Source organism: Hipposideros armiger, unplaced genomic scaffold (assembly GCF_001890085.2).
Source record: "Hipposideros armiger isolate ML-2016 unplaced genomic scaffold, ASM189008v1 scaffold_302, whole genome shotgun sequence".
In the NCBI taxonomy this organism is placed as follows: domain Eukaryota; kingdom Metazoa; phylum Chordata; class Mammalia; order Chiroptera; family Hipposideridae; genus Hipposideros; species Hipposideros armiger.
In genome coordinates this window covers 373923-389463 of record NW_017731652.1, presented here as the reverse complement: position 1 = coordinate 389463, position 15541 = coordinate 373923, and the positions used below count along the sequence as shown (strand labels likewise).

General features: G+C 39.4%; 1 protein-coding gene and 1 pseudogene across 8 annotated transcripts in view; both read left to right on the top strand.

The window, feature by feature from the left end:
* The window catches only part of NEO1 (neogenin 1), a 261075-nt gene that overhangs the window by 20940 nt on the left and 224594 nt on the right, over window positions 1–15541 (top strand). The gene's annotated exons all lie outside the window — the stretch shown is intronic.
* Window positions 6065–6520, top strand: LOC109391749 (ubiquitin-60S ribosomal protein L40 pseudogene; annotated as a pseudogene).

Genomic DNA, 15541 nt, shown 5'->3' with positions numbered 1-15541 from the left:
GTGGAGGTGGAGGTGTGGCGATGGTACTAGCTCACAGTTAGGCTCTCGCAGTAGTCCAGGCAGCCTACAGTGATAACTTGGATTAGGATGAGGGCAGTGGACAGGTAATTAGGTGACAAAATAGAATTTGGTGATGGGTTGAATATTGAGGTGAGACACCCGTCCAGGATGATTCCTATGGTTTCTTAGCATTTGTATAGTAGGATGGATGGTGCTATCTTTTGGGGGGAAAGAAATAAGTTTTGGAAGGCAAGAAGAGCGTGAATTTGATTTTGGACATAATAAGTTTGATATGCCTTTGAGTTATTCAGGGGCACTTGGTTACAATCTGGAGTGTAGTGGGAGATATGGACTGTAGATTTGTGAGACATGTGTTTAGAGCATGGGTGACTTGAGAAGGATAGGCTGTTGTTACAGGACAGAGAAGTGAGTGGAGAAGTAGGAGGAAAACCAGGAGAGGATTGTATCATAGAAGTAAAGACGTGAATATCAGATTTGGCTGGCAGATTAAGTATGGTGAGAGGTGAAGAACCTTTTACATTTAGCTACCCGTGAGTCATTGGTGAGCTACGAGCTTTAAGTGGAATTTGAAGCAGGTTGAGGGACAAGTGGGAAGGGAGGAAATGAAGACTGAAAAGTTCCAGAAATTTAGCTGTGAATGGGGATGGCTGAATGTAACTGTTGAGGTCTAAGAAGAATGGAGAGGGGTGGGGGGTGGGGGACTGGAGGATGTGTGTTTAATGGAGCATATTTAAAAGGCAGTGGAAGACTATTTGAGATGGGTAATTTGAATATACAAGGAAAACAAAATAATCAATAGTGTAAGTTTCTGGGAAGGTTGGGAGAATATGGGGTTGGTTCTGAGCACAATTGGAAAGATTTGTACTAGATCAGAGAGAAGAGGTAAGACCATTCTTTAACTGGAGGGAAGGAGCATAAAAATAGGTGAATATTTTTAAGGAAAGGAGACCTGCTGTGCATGAAGAGGTTTCATAAGCAAGAAAGCTTTCAGGAGAGGTGGGGGAGTGAGTTGATTGGAGAGGTAGGATTATCAGTACTTTTTAAAGTACTGATATGGGAATGTACCATACTTGAAGATTTAACGAGATTTTAAATTCTGTGAACACACCATTGTTTTCTGTGCCTTCTCCCCTCCACCCCCATCTGCCAGGGGTCTGTGAGCATGTTGGAGACAGTAGGTTCTCAGTAAATATTTACCCTAAACTGGAATCTTAAATGAAAAATGCATAAACAGTAACTACTCTTGACTGACTTAAATTTTGTAGACTAATGGTAGGATTAATAAGTGAAGGGAGTCTCTTCCTATAACAGTGTTTAATTCACCATTTCAACAAATCTCTCCCTACAGCCTACTAAGCTTTTCTCTTTAATTAAGTACCTGATTTACACAGTAGATTTTGCTCATTTGAAGACTCAATCCATGTCTAAACAGATAAAGGTAACAGCTCAGGCATAGTTGAGATACATTGTAAATGCAATCAGAATTTTCACCTCTGGGCAATTCACTTCAAACCTCCATCTCTGAAAACCTTTGTGTCTAGAAGTGGGGATTTTTATAACCAATTCCAAGTTATTCAGAAGCTGATTGTGCAGTTTATTTGTCTCAAGATTAGGCAATCCCCCTGTTTCTGACTCCCTTTTAACTTACCCCTCTGTTTAGCTATTTTGTTACTCTAAGCTTATGAGTAAGATAAGGAGGAGAAAAGCAGAGACTATAGATAAATTAATGGCTAAAATGAAGTGTTCTTTTGTTCCTGTGTGCGTGTGTGTGTGTGTGTGTGTGTGTGTGTGTCTACGCATGCTTTGGAAGCTGTCAGAAGTGACAGTAATATTCAGTGTAATAAAATGGCTTTTTCAGTGTGTGAGAAGCCCTATGTTATTTAGATTATAGAGACAATAACAGTTCCAGACAGATAGGCACATGGACCTTTATGGATGAGGGTGGCCATTTTTTCCTGTGTCCATCTTCACACCCCTCCCAGTGGGGCTCTCCCCTTTCAGCCCTCTCACCCACAGCCTCAGGCATCCCCAGCCTCCTCCTTGTCCTTGTCACTGCTTACACTGCTTACTTTGCAAGCATGTGAAATGCTGGCATCCGGTGACCAAGGTCAGGCAGGGCACAGAGGCCAGATGGAGGAATTGAAATTATGATCAGTAGACCATGCCTCTCTAGGTAGTGGCCCTGACTTTTATCTCTGTATCCTCAGGGCCTTACACAGCACCTGGCAGGTGATACGTCTCCAGAATTTTTTTTTTTTTTTGAATGAAAGACTAGTTCAAAATTACACAGTCATAGGATGAATCATTTAATTTATCATTCTGCTTTTATAGATGAGAAAAGTGAGGCTTAGATTCAGCAGCAGCTATTTATGTTCCTGTTACATAGGTAAGTGGATATAATATATATTCCCAGCCTTCTGGGAATCCCAAGTTAAATAGAAAGCCAAGCAGTCATTTATCTAGCAGAGTTGGGGCTTTTTGGTTTTTGTTTGGGGTGGTGGGGGCTGTGGTGGTGGTGTTCCTTTGTCTTGTTTTTGGTGCTGGATGCTATATTATGGCAGGTACAGAGTTGCGTAAGACATATTGGGTTGTCGGAAAAGTCATGATGTATTTTTTCGATGGTTTTCATTGCAAAAATGCGTCATGGCTTTCCCAACAACCCAATAGCTTTTGCCCTTAAGGAGCTCGTCTAGTGTAACATGAGACAATGTAAGAATCAATATGTCTCAGAGAAGTATACGATTAATGATTAATGCCAAATGAGTGGTACACCTTGACACATGCCAGCTTTATAAAATGAAACAAAATGCTAATGACCCATCATCAGGAAGACAAGCATCTTCAGTTGCTTTTCTAGAAGTGGGAACCAGTATGGGCTGGGAGAACTCTGTCTGGAAGTACATGTTGGTGACTACTGTCCACTTGATAGTGATGAGAGAAGGGTGTTTCTCAGTGTAAACTGTCCATGTGGAGATGGAGCCAGGTAATGGCTTCTTTTGTGTCACATGCCTTGTCACCAGCTAAGGAATTCAGCCTGTTCAATTAAGTCAAATAATGCTGGTCTATTATAAAATTATTTTATCTGCATGTGTGTGCATCATGTGAGAATCCATGAATCCTAGAATGTTTTTTTAACTGGAAGGGGACCCCCAGTTAAAGGTCACGTGCTTCACCCCCTCCTTCCTCTCTGGTCCAGAGAGGTTGATCACTTGATTACGTTGTACGTTCCTTGAGCTGTAACTGGCACTATGACACTTTCTCTTGTAAGTTGTAGCTTATTTTTCTCTCTGTTAAATTTCCTTTCTTGGTAAATTTAGCAAAAAGTTCTCCAGGTATAAAATGAAGGCCTCATATTTGCACCAGCTTAGGGAATAGTTGAGTGTGGAAGGATAGGGTAAAAGTTTAGGGAGGGAAATGGTGTAATGGTTCTTCCAGTGAATTTAGCAGAAGTACAGAAAATCAGGAACTTAGGTTTAGTTCTAGTCTCCCTTTTCATTGCTTTGGTTTGTGATGGTTTAACTTTGCCTACAGCCATGATGAATCTTTCTCACTTTATTAGAGGCAACAGGGGCATATGAATAGATTTAAGAAGATACAAGATACTAGATACAAGAAACTGTGAAGATGACATTTATCAAATGTGTTTGTAATCTAGTTGAGAGATACTGCTCAGGTTTACAGTCTGATTGGGGTTAAAGGACCTAAAGAAGTTAAGGAACAATCCCGTATACAGCAATACCGTGGTTTGCGAGCATAATTGTTCTGGAAACAAACTACTCGTATTGCAAGACATCGCTTGTTTACCATGTTAAAATATATTAGAAATGTTTGTTCGTCTTGCAGAATACTCGCAAATAATGTTACTCGCAGTCCAAGGATTTACTGTATCTTGTCCTCTGTGTCACATGAATGTTCATTACTATTCTCCTGATGTCTAGAACAGTGCCAGGCACAAAGCTGATTTTCAGTAAGTATTGATTGTATGGCTAAATAGAAGGTACTGACAGTAAACATGGGGGGGCCTCCGAGGGCTAGGGCACTGGAGAAGGCTGGGACCTTGTAGAGTGTAATCATTCTGTCTGATTCTGTGTTTCTAACTCCTCATGACCTCAGCACTTACCTCATTACCACCCCAAATCCTGAGGCAGTCTCTCCCTTTTGATCACTGATTTTTCCTTCGGAAGCAAGCCTGACTAATCTCACTTTTATTTTGCCACTGCTTGGCCTTCACTCTTCCTTTCTTTTCCCAAGTCATCGCTGCTTATCCCTGAGGATTTAGTAGGATCACGTTGTGGTTTATAAGGTGATTATGTTTTCTAAGGTCCAAGTTCCCTCTTGCCTTGACGATGAGGTGAGGCGCTATCTGGAAAAGACCTGAGCTATCAGGAAAAGTTCAGAAACATCTTCTGTGGTTATTAAGAGGAAAATTCTGTAGGGTAGTTGATGTAATAACATAGCAATTTTGAGCTACATCTTCAGGCTGTCATAACTACATTTTAATTGGCTACATTTTAAAAACACAAATTAAACTAGTTATGTTCCCCACCCTCCTCAGTTTTGGCAGTATAAAGGCCTGTTTCACAGGGAAGAGCACGTAAACAAGTAAGTACAAGGAAGCTTGTGTGAACGAGGCTCTACTGTATAGCTCAGTGACTTTCTCTGATTTAAGATGTAGCTTTTGGCAACTTCAAACAGGTTGTGTTCTCCGAGGGAGAAGTCCAGTCTATTTAACGGTGTTTAGTGAAAACTAATTATGATTCTCCGATGGGAAATAGACTCTCAGACTCATTTATTCATCCAGCAACCATTTATGGAGAAGCTATCATGTGTGAGGCACTGTGCTTCACATTGGAAGACGGGGGAGAGAAAAGTTGCCAATCTAATAAAGGGCATAGTGTATGTAAAGTGATCATAACGCTGCCTGGACAGCGGTGTCTGCAATAAAAGGGGTGCAGGGTGCTTTGGGAGCTCCAAAAATGGAGCAGCTACTTCCAGACATAGTGACTCAGGGTAGACTTTGTGGGAATGATAGAATTGGGGCTGAATGGGGAAGGCTGAGTTTACAGTCCCCACATTGGCAGCCGGCTGTTGTGTAGGGCACTGGCCGAGGGGCCTGTGGAGATGGGAGGGGAGAGGACATACAGTGAGCGGATGTCTGTGGGTAGGAAAGCACTGGTGACACAGATAACAGAAAGTTAAGGTACTCTGAGGTTAGAGTGTTCATGTGAAGTGGCCCACGCTAGGAGTGGAAAAGTAGGGTGCCTGATCTGACAATGGGGTATAGTAGGGATTAGAGGAGTGGGTTGAATTTAGGCTGCTTCCCAAAAATTGGGGTTTCGTGGACCCTTGTTTCTCTAGTCTAGGAGCTAATAATTTTATCATGGGAAAAAAACCCCCACAAACAAACTGTTCTTTGCCCAGATAAGTTAGAGAATCCCTGTAGGAGAGGGAAATGATCCTGATATTGCATGAGTTCTGTGATACACTGCATTCAGTAGTGTTGCTGTATTAAAAATAGTGAGTGTTCCAGTATTGTATAGACTTGATCAGTTGAAATTTGTTGCAGTTTTTCCTGTTGATATCTTCGAGGATGATGGAAGGGCAGCAGTGTAGGTGATTGGGCTGGTTTCTCACCCTCTTCTCACTCCACAGAGGACTCTGTTTAATTCGGGTAATGACAGTGCTTCCTACCTTCCTGCTGAATAAGAAGTCCAGTCCACAGTAGAAGGTCATAAAAGGCTTTCGGAACACAGGTGTAGGGCGTGGCGTGGGCAGCAGGTGGCTACACAGACATAGTAGATGCCCCATGTTTGTGCCGGGTTAGGAGAGAGTTGGCTCTATTCTCCTGTGTCTTTCTGCACATCTCCTCATGTCTACGCACTGACAGCGCTGGGCGTTTCTATGATTTGGGGGACCATAGGCAAGTTGGTTAGCCTTTCTGTGCCTCAGTTTTCTCATGTGAAAAGCACTATATGCCAGGGAGTTTTTAAAAGTGTAGCTCTTTCTTTTCAACGAGGCGGCCGAGCAGCCTCCCAGCAGACAGATGCATATCTTTGTGAAAACCCTCACACACGGGCGAGACCATCACACTCGAGGTCGAGCCCACTGACACTGAGAATGCCAACGCTAAAATCTGAGACAGGGTGGGCACCCCACCTGACCAGCAGTGCCTGATTTGTGCGGGTCAGCAGCTGGAGGGTGGCTGCACTCTCTCAGAGGATAATATCCAGAAAGAGTCCGCCCTGTACTAGGTGCTTTGTCTGTGGGTGACATCATCTAGCCTTCCCTCCGCCAGCTCACCCAGAAGTACATCTGCGACAAGACGATTTGCTGCAAGTGTTAGGCCCGCCTGCATCCCCAGGCTGTCAACTACTGCAAGAAGTGTGGCCACACCAACCACCTGCACCCCAAGAAGAAGGTCAAGCAAGGCCCCTCCACCACCTGCTCGGCCCACAGGGCGGCCTCCTGTCCAAACCCCGTGGCTCTTGGGCTTCAATAAAGTTGCCCTCTCGTTGAGTGGAGCAGTAAAGAAGAAAAAAATGTGTTACATGTAATAAGTCATTTAATCAGTGGTTCTATACCTAGTAAGTGATAAGCTGGAATTGGAACCCAGGCTAGGCTGTTAACCAGCTGGCCATACGACAGTATACTGAGCGGTGCGGTTTCTCTCCCTGGATGCTGGCTCTCACATGCACTCATTCCTCGTCCCTTTCGTTTAGTCAAACCTGCTACCTGTTAACACCATAGGGAAAGGAGAGAAGCTCTTTTTAAATTGTATGGAAGTGTGTATGGTGAAGAGGATTCCCAAGTAGATTTTGCTTTGGAGCCTTATTGTTACAGTTTACTTACTGTCCCAAACCCTTTGCTGTAAAGAGCCGAGGTTTTACTGTGCAAAGCTTGGCATGTGTTGTGTGCTGCTATACCATACAATAGGCCCCAAATTGTGACCCTAGGAATACAAACGATATATTAAAAATATTTTGGACTTAAAACATACAAGACAATTTCTATGAGTCTTGTTAATGGGTAAAATTACCTAGTCTTACTGTTGGACTTTTTTTTAATTTTAATTTTTTACTGAGGTATAATCAGAATGTAGATATAATTGAAATGTAGATGTCGATTTTAAGTGTACCATTACATCCGTTTTGATGAATAACCATGTATTGTGCATTTTCTCAGTTGGTATGTAAAAATATATTGATTTAAAATAATTATCTCCCTTTATTTTTTCTGCTTATTTATTATCAAATTCATATGTATTTTCAACTCATGTCTTTTTTACTCAGGTATGTTGTCAAACAATAACTTAGTGGAGTAATCTTTTATATGAGCTTGTGGTATACTTGAATAGTTTCCCTTCAAAAATGGACTGTTAGTGTTGGAGCTACATAGAGTGAATACATTTCCTGGGAGGAAGCGATAATAAAATATTCAGGAAGTTATTAGGAAATGAGACCTTGTGTTCTTGTTCACTCAGATAAGCTGCTGAGACCTTTGTGTGTATCAACACAGTGTGCGTTAGAGGAAGGGGTGAGAGATTTGGCAGCTTTCTTCTTGGGGTATGAGGGACTTTGGGCTGAAAATGCATAATTGTATGAAAAATTTCCCAAAGCAGGGTTATTTGAGATTTTTTTTTTTCTCTCTGAGTGTTTCTGTGAGGGAAGGAAAGTGAGCTCGGTGACTGAGAGCCCTGGGGAAGAGTGTTCCTGGGGGCGCCCTGTGGCAGGCAGGATGCCTCAGCCTCAGGAGCACAGGAGCAGCGGAGCGAACACCCCCCTTGGTTCTGCTTAGTCTCCCCAAGCTTGCTGTCTATCATCGCTAGGCAGTTCAGCTCTGTCCTTAAGTTTAGCCACTTTGTTCTAAAGTAACTGTGAACACTGTAACTCCCTAGGCACCATTTTAACTTTTACTGACTGGAATTGGTGCACTAGTTGTTTATTTAACAAATGGGGTATAGAGGCTTATTTTTCCTCAACACATGTTCGTGGTAGGAACGATTTACCCCTAAGTTGATTAGGTCTGGATCCCCTCACTTGCAGGGCCCCTGCTAGGTTCTGGGGGAGGCTCTCACAATGTGTTCAGTACTTACGTATTTCTGGAAAATCTGCAAAACTGAGGATCCCCCCCACCCCGATGTTTCTTAAAAGGGTCTCTAAATTAATTATTCTCAAACCCCGCAAAACTCAGATCAGCCCTGGTTCATGAGGCAGGTTGGGCGTTGATTTCTAATTGTGGCTGAGGTCGATTTGAAGGATACCAGGAGGGAAATATTAGTGAGGAAGCTGAGCTGTTGCCGGGCGTCTGTAGTGGCCAGGGGTCTCTTTCTGGGTGTCAGGAGCCATGGCTGCTTCTCCTGCGGACATGGGCCAGAGCAGGCAGGAGAAGCTGGAGTAGGGCTGGTGTGGCCGGGAGGGTGCGCCACAGCCAGGGTGGGGCCGACGGGGATGTTCACCGCAGATGGAAAAGGGAGCGTTTGCAAGTAGTGTTTCCTGTAGCATTTCAAAATAACTGAAGTCATCCCAGATAACATTTCATCTTGAAATTTAATAATACATTTTTAGAATTATTGAAAAATCAGCTTCTTAATTAACTGATTGACTTGAGATTAAAGTCTTTTATTGATTAGAATATTTTGCTGAAAAGACAGTAATGTCGCTAGTTCTTTTGGGTTGCCATAACTCGGGATTTGATAGCTTCTTGGTTTTGTAGGTGTTTCTTCTCTTTGTCCTTTTTTCTTCTTCCACACTTTCTTTTCATCTCTTGCTTTCTTTTGAATTCAAAGTTCTTTCTTACACTTCTGAGGATTTTGAATGACTGGACTGTGGATAGCCACATTTTAGAATTGTTTTTTACTGTTCTGCTTTCTTTAAAAATAATTGTGGGCTCTGTGTGGCCTGCAGACAAATTTACAGTTAAATAGATGTGTAATGTTCTGAGAAGCAATTGTATCTAGCCTGTGGTAAACTGGCTCAGGTTCAAATATGCTTAAAATTATTGAACTTCTCCTAAAATTCCTTCCTATTAGACTGAGTTCTCAGGGCTGATAAGAGCATTTCTAGAAAGTTGTGTGGATCTGCCACCTGGTGGTGAAATATTGACAGTAAGTACTAAATATTGGGTAAGACATTAATAGTGGATTCTTGTCTTTGTAGGTGCCATATTTAGATTTAAAGTCCACTTAGGCTCTTTAGGTATATGACATTACCACCTCAAAGTTTTTGTTTTTAATTGAGAGAATGTTACTTACATGTGATAGAAGAGGGATCTTTTGATTAATGTATTTCTGTCTACTGCATTGTAGAGGACTCTTCTTGGTTTACGAAATTTGTATATCTCTGAGTTGAAATCAACTCTGAGCTCTTTGAGAATATACTACTCCCCTTAAATTTGAAAGAGACATGAGCTTTTGAGAAGAGGAGAATGTTGTTAATTATTCTAAAACTTTTAATATGGACTCAGGGGAAAAAGCAAAGATCACAGGACAAAGGAAAAATTTTGGAGAGAGAAATAAAGCATTCTGTTTATTTACTTTAAAACACAGCAACAGGCATTTGAAGCTTTTTTTCTTTCTTTCTTTTTTTTTTAGCTAATAGAAAGTTTAACAGTATTTTATGGCCTTCAACTGGATTATTAATACAAATAAGTAATTATATACTGGGCACTGTGTTAGGTATACAGGATAAAGTAGTGAATAACACCTGAATGCTTTTTGTCCTTATGGAGTTTATAATCTTGCTAGGGCAGCAGATAATAAGCAAGTACTTATAGAAATAATTGATTACAATGTTGATAACTGCTGTAAAGGACAGGTACGTAACAGAGAGGTGTGCTGGCTGGTGCATCAGGGAAAGCTTCCCTAAGGAAGTGACATTTCAGTTGAGATCTGAAAGATACAGACCCAGTCAAATGTGGGTCTGTCTGATACCTCTGAGGCGGGACGGAGATTGTCAAGTCTGGGGAATTGAAAGAAGATCAGGGTGGCCGGAGTGTAGTGAAAGGGGGATTTTGGTGTGAAAGAAAACAGGAAAGGTAGGCTAGAAGTAAATACTTCAGAGCCTTGTTGTGTGTGCCAAGGACTTTGGACTTCACCATATGGCTAATAATGAGAAGCTGTTGAAGTGTGTAGGCAGGGAGCATTAGAACCAGATGAATGAATCAAACGGGACAAGACTGGGGGAGGGCAGTTGTTCAGAAAGCCATTCTGGTAGCCCCGGCTCGGACTGGAGCATATTAGTGAACATGGTAAGAGGCTGACATATTTGGAATGTATTTGAAGTGAAATAGACAAGACTTGGAGATTGACTGGATATGGTAAAAGCAGAGGAAGGTAGAGGGAGACATCAAGGATGAGTCCAAGTTTCTGGTATGGGTTCATTCATTCAATAAATATATGAATATATATTATATAGTTTGGCCCTTAAGGGTAGAAAGTTGCATAACTGCAGTGTTCAATTCATAGTACATTATCATTATTGGACAGTGCAGGGTCTCTTATTTTGTGTTTTTTTCCCTTCCCCCTTTATCTACCATCCTCACTCCCATTTCCCTTCTCTCTTTAGGCCCCTACTACTATATATGCTTACTATAGCTTCTTGAGTATGCATCCAAGTATATAAAATATGAAGTGTTGCTTTGTGTGTTTTTAACTTGTGATACTATGCTGCTGTACAACTTATTCTGTTCCTTCTTCCACCAAATGTTAGCTGTGTAACCAACCATTGGCAGGTTACATAATGATTTTTGTGTCTCAGTTTCCTCATCCATAAAATGAGGAGAATATTACTTAGATTATACAGTTGTTGGGAGAATTAAAAGAGTTAATTTTTGTACTATGTTCTGTGTTGTTTGCAGTTTCCCCTTGGTGCTTTAAGGATATATCCATGTGATCTGTGCCCTCACAGTTGCCTCTGATTGCTGCATAGTTTTCATAGTATGCATCTGTTACATTTCACTTGCCCACCCATTCCCTAAAGCTTGGAGACCTGGGTTTGTTCCGACTTCCACTGCCCTAAATATGGGCATGATGAAAGTCCTTTTACATGAATCCTTACGGACCTGTGCATATGTTTCTCTGAGATCCCAACCTAGGAGTGGGATTGTTATAGCATACAGCTTATATATAATTTAATTTCACTAAATACAGTCCGATTGTTGTGTAGAATATATGCACTAGTTTATACTCCCTCCAGCAATACATGAGTTCCCATTTCCTCTATCCTTGTCATTATTTTATAGGACTAGTCCTTCTAAAATTTGATGTTTTGACATGGGTATAGAGTTATTTCATTATTAGATGAATTTGCATTTTTCTGATTATTAATGAGTTATGGAGTGATTGCAGCTGTTCTGTTTGCTTCTGTGACTTTCCTCTTTATATCCTGTGTTTATTTTTGTGTCAGATTTTTAGTCTTTCTTGTTGATTTGCAGTTCTTTGTATATTCCTGATACCATTCTTGTTGGTTCCAGACAGAGCAAATAATTTTTTTCTGTCGTCTGTTTACTTTGCCTGTGGTGTCCCTTGAACAGAAGTCCTTAATTTTAAGATGGTTAAATCCATTGATTTTTTTAAAAATTTCACACTTTGTGCTTTTTTTTGTGTTAGTGATTCTACATTTTCTTCTTCCTTAATACCTTTATATTTATGTTTAGATAACAAATATTTGAGTACCTGCTATAATCTAGGCAGTGGGGATAGTACTGTGAACCAGATATACAGGGTGCTTAGCTGAGCCATGAAGCTTAGGAAAGAACAATAGAGCAACTGGATGGATGCTGGTATTATTTACTGATTTAGGAAACACAGGTGATGAAGAAGTTTGGGGTAGGAGCGGGGTTTGGGTGGAGTAAATATTATTAGTTCAGTTAAATTAACGTATGCAATTTGTGTGTGTACTTGTGCATGCACTCGTGGACGCTCGGTTCTATGAGTGTTACCACATGTATGGTGGGTTCCTTTAACTCCCACCATAATCAGGATACAGAACAGTTTATAAAACTTCCCTCATCCTGGCCCTTTGTAGTCAGACCCTCCCTTCACTCCTAATGCTCAGCAACCTCTGATCTCTTCCCCGTCGCTATAGTTTTGCCTTTTCCAGAATGTCATCTAAGCGGAATCATATGGTACATAGCCTTTTGAGGCTGGCTTCTTTCACTAAGCATAATTCCTTTGAGATTCATGCATGTTGTTGAGTGTATCAATAGTTTGTTCCTTTTTATTGCTGAGTAGTAGAACATTGTATGGAGGTACCACAGTTTATCCATTCACCTGGTGAAAGACATCAGGGGATGTCTTCAGTTTGGGGGGATTATGGATAAGCTGTTACAAACATGTAGGTACCATTTTTTGTGTCACCATGTTTTCATTACTCTAGGGTAAATATTTCAGAGTGAGATTGCTAGGCCATGTGGTCAGTGTTTAACTTTATAAGAAACCGCCAAACTGTTCTTCAGAGCGGCCGTACCTTTTGTGTTCCCTCCCGCAATGCGTGAGAGTTTACTTGCTCGGCATCCTCACCAGTGCATGGCATTGTCAGGGTTTTTTTTCCTTCTGCTCTAACAGGTATGTAGTGGTGTCTTGTAGTTTTAATGTGCATTTTTCTAATGACTAGTGCTGTTGAAGGCCATTTTCTTTGCTGACTTACCATTATTGGTGAGATGGCCCTGTAAATCTTTTGCCCATTTAAAAAAATTGAGTTGTTTGTTTTCTGATGGATGGGTTTTTAGATCTTTATATATTCTGTATACAGTTTCCTTTGTTAATGATTTGCAAATATCTTCTCCTAATCTGTTGTTTGTTTTTGCCTACTCTCAATGTCTTTGGCAGAGCAAAAGTTTTAAATTTTGGTGAGGTTCAATATATCCAGTTTTTTCCTTTATGAATTATACTCTTAGTGTCTGTCATGTCTAAGAATTCTTTGCCTAATCAAGGTTTAAAAAATTTTTGTCCTCTGATTTCTTTTAGGAATTTTTCAGTTTACATTTGATATTTAGATTTATGATTTCTCTTGAGTTAATTTTTATGTAACGTCGAGGACCCTTCCTCCCTCCCTCCCTTTCTTGCACATGGATGTCCAATTGTTCTAACGTTATTTGCTGAAAAGACTGTCTTTCCTCTATTGAATTATATTTGCAGAAATCAGTGTTTGGGTCTATCGCTGGATTCTCTGGTTCCTCTGATCTATGTGTCTGTGCTTTTGCTGATCCCACACTGTCTTAATTACTGTACCTTTGTTGAAAGTCTTAAAGTAGTTGGAATATTCCAACTTTTTTCCTCTTTTTTGAAATTCTTAGTCATCTGGCTGATATACAAAAATTCTGGTTGGGATTATGATATAAATTAAATTAAATACATAGAGCAATTTGGGAAGAATTGACATTTTAACCATGACTCTTTCAATCCATGAGCAAAATGTCTTTTTATTTACTTACATCACTTTTGATTTCTTTCATCAGCATTTTGTAGTTCTTAGATACCTAAGTATTTCATGTTTTTGGAGCTATTTTAAATGGTCTTGTTTTCTAATTTTGATTTCCAGTTGATTGCCCGTATGTAAAAATATGATTGATCTTGGACATTGACCTTGTGCCCTACGACCCTGCTTAACTCACTTATAGTTCTAGAAGCCTGTTTGTAGATTCCTTGTGATTTCCAAGTAGACAAATCATGTCTACAAATAGTGACAGTTTTCCTTCTTTCTTTCTGGTCTGTATGCCTTTCATTAATTTTTCTTGCCTGTTACACTGGCGAGGATTTCCAGTACAGTGCTAAATAGTAGTAGTTAGTGTAGACATCCTTGCCTTGTTCCTGATCTTAGGGGGAAAGCAGTTAGTCTTTCATTATTAAGTATGATGTTTTAGTTTTTTTGTGGATCGCTTTATCAAGTTAAGTTTCTTTCTATTCCTAGTTTGCTGAGAGTTTTTATCATGAATGGGAGTTTTTGTCCAGAGCTCTTCTGCGTTTGTTGATAATATGTAGTTTCCGTTTTTAGTCTGTCATTCTGGTGGGTTACATTGATTGATTCCTAAATATTGAACCAATCTTACATTCCTGAGGATAAACTCCCATTTGGTTGTGACTTAGTATTCTTTTTATATATTGCTGGATTTGATTTTCTAATACTTTGTTGAAGATTATTCCATCCTATGTTCATGAAGAATTTTGGTTTGTAGTTTTCTTGTACTATCTTTGTCTGATTTTAGTATCAGGGTAATGCTGGCCTCATAAAATTAGTTGTGAAATGTTCCTTCCTTTTCAGTTTTCTGGAAGAGATTGTACAGAATGTTATTTTTTCTTTAAATATTTGCTAGAATTCAGTACTGAAACCAATGGGTCTTTTAAATTATAAAAAATTCCATAATCAGAGTAGTAACATTTATTGTGGAAAACTTAGAAAGTATTGCTTAAAACTTAGAAATTGTGGAAATGAATAAAGAAAATCAAAATCACTTATCTCACAATTCAGATGATTATGATTAACATTCTGGCATTATGATTCTAGTTTTCTTCCTCTGCACATATACTTGTATATTTTTAAACTGCATGTGTGCGTGTATTTAAAACAAAATTTGGGATCATATTACAAATACCATGTTATATACCTGGACCCATTATGGCTACCTGATTTCATTGTATGTCATAATGTTGCATAAATATTACTCTAATGTTGAACATTTAAGTGTGATAAATATCTTTTACATAAGTTTTCTTCTGACAATTTACTTAAGATTTATTTATGGAACTAGAAAGGGTTCAACATATTTAAGGCTCTTCATGCATGTCAAATTGCTTTCTAGAAAGAATGTATAAATTTTTACACCCTAATGGATATTTTAAAAAAGTGTTTGTGTGTGTATATATGTATATCATATATATTTATATATAAATACCTATAAAGTGTTTATTAATATATAGTTGTCTCTGTGTATATACATAGTTTATTTTAAGAAAATTTAAGGAGCGGAGTATACTGCTCTTAAATGGTTAGTTTTCCAAATGAGTGTGAATATATTTTATAAGTGTACACACTTAACAGAGATAGTTTTGATATAGAAATTAAGGCTTTTAAGTGTCAATATGCAAAAATGCCAGTAAGAATTTATTCTGATCATGTTAACGATGTGATTTGTGATTCATAATCTCCATGATTTCTCCATCAATTCTCTATTGATTGTGTTTATCATTGAGTACACTTTACACAATATAACTTTAATGAAATTATCCTTGAAAATATGTGCTTTACATTTTTTATAACAAATATTTATTTCCCTTGTGTCAAATAGACATTTTGATTTACAAGGTTAGTGAAGCAGATTCTTTTGGTATAAAAGTATGCAAGACTCCCAAAATAGAAGTAGCCTGTAATCTGTTTTTAGGTGTATTTTGGCAAGGCCACATGTATGTTAGTTACCATAAGTTCTGGTGTGCTTGGGACAATTTGTTACTGTTGTTCCTGGTATAATTATTTTTAGCACCCCCTCTCGTTCTCAGAAAGTCCTGGTTTGGATAATATATAGTCAC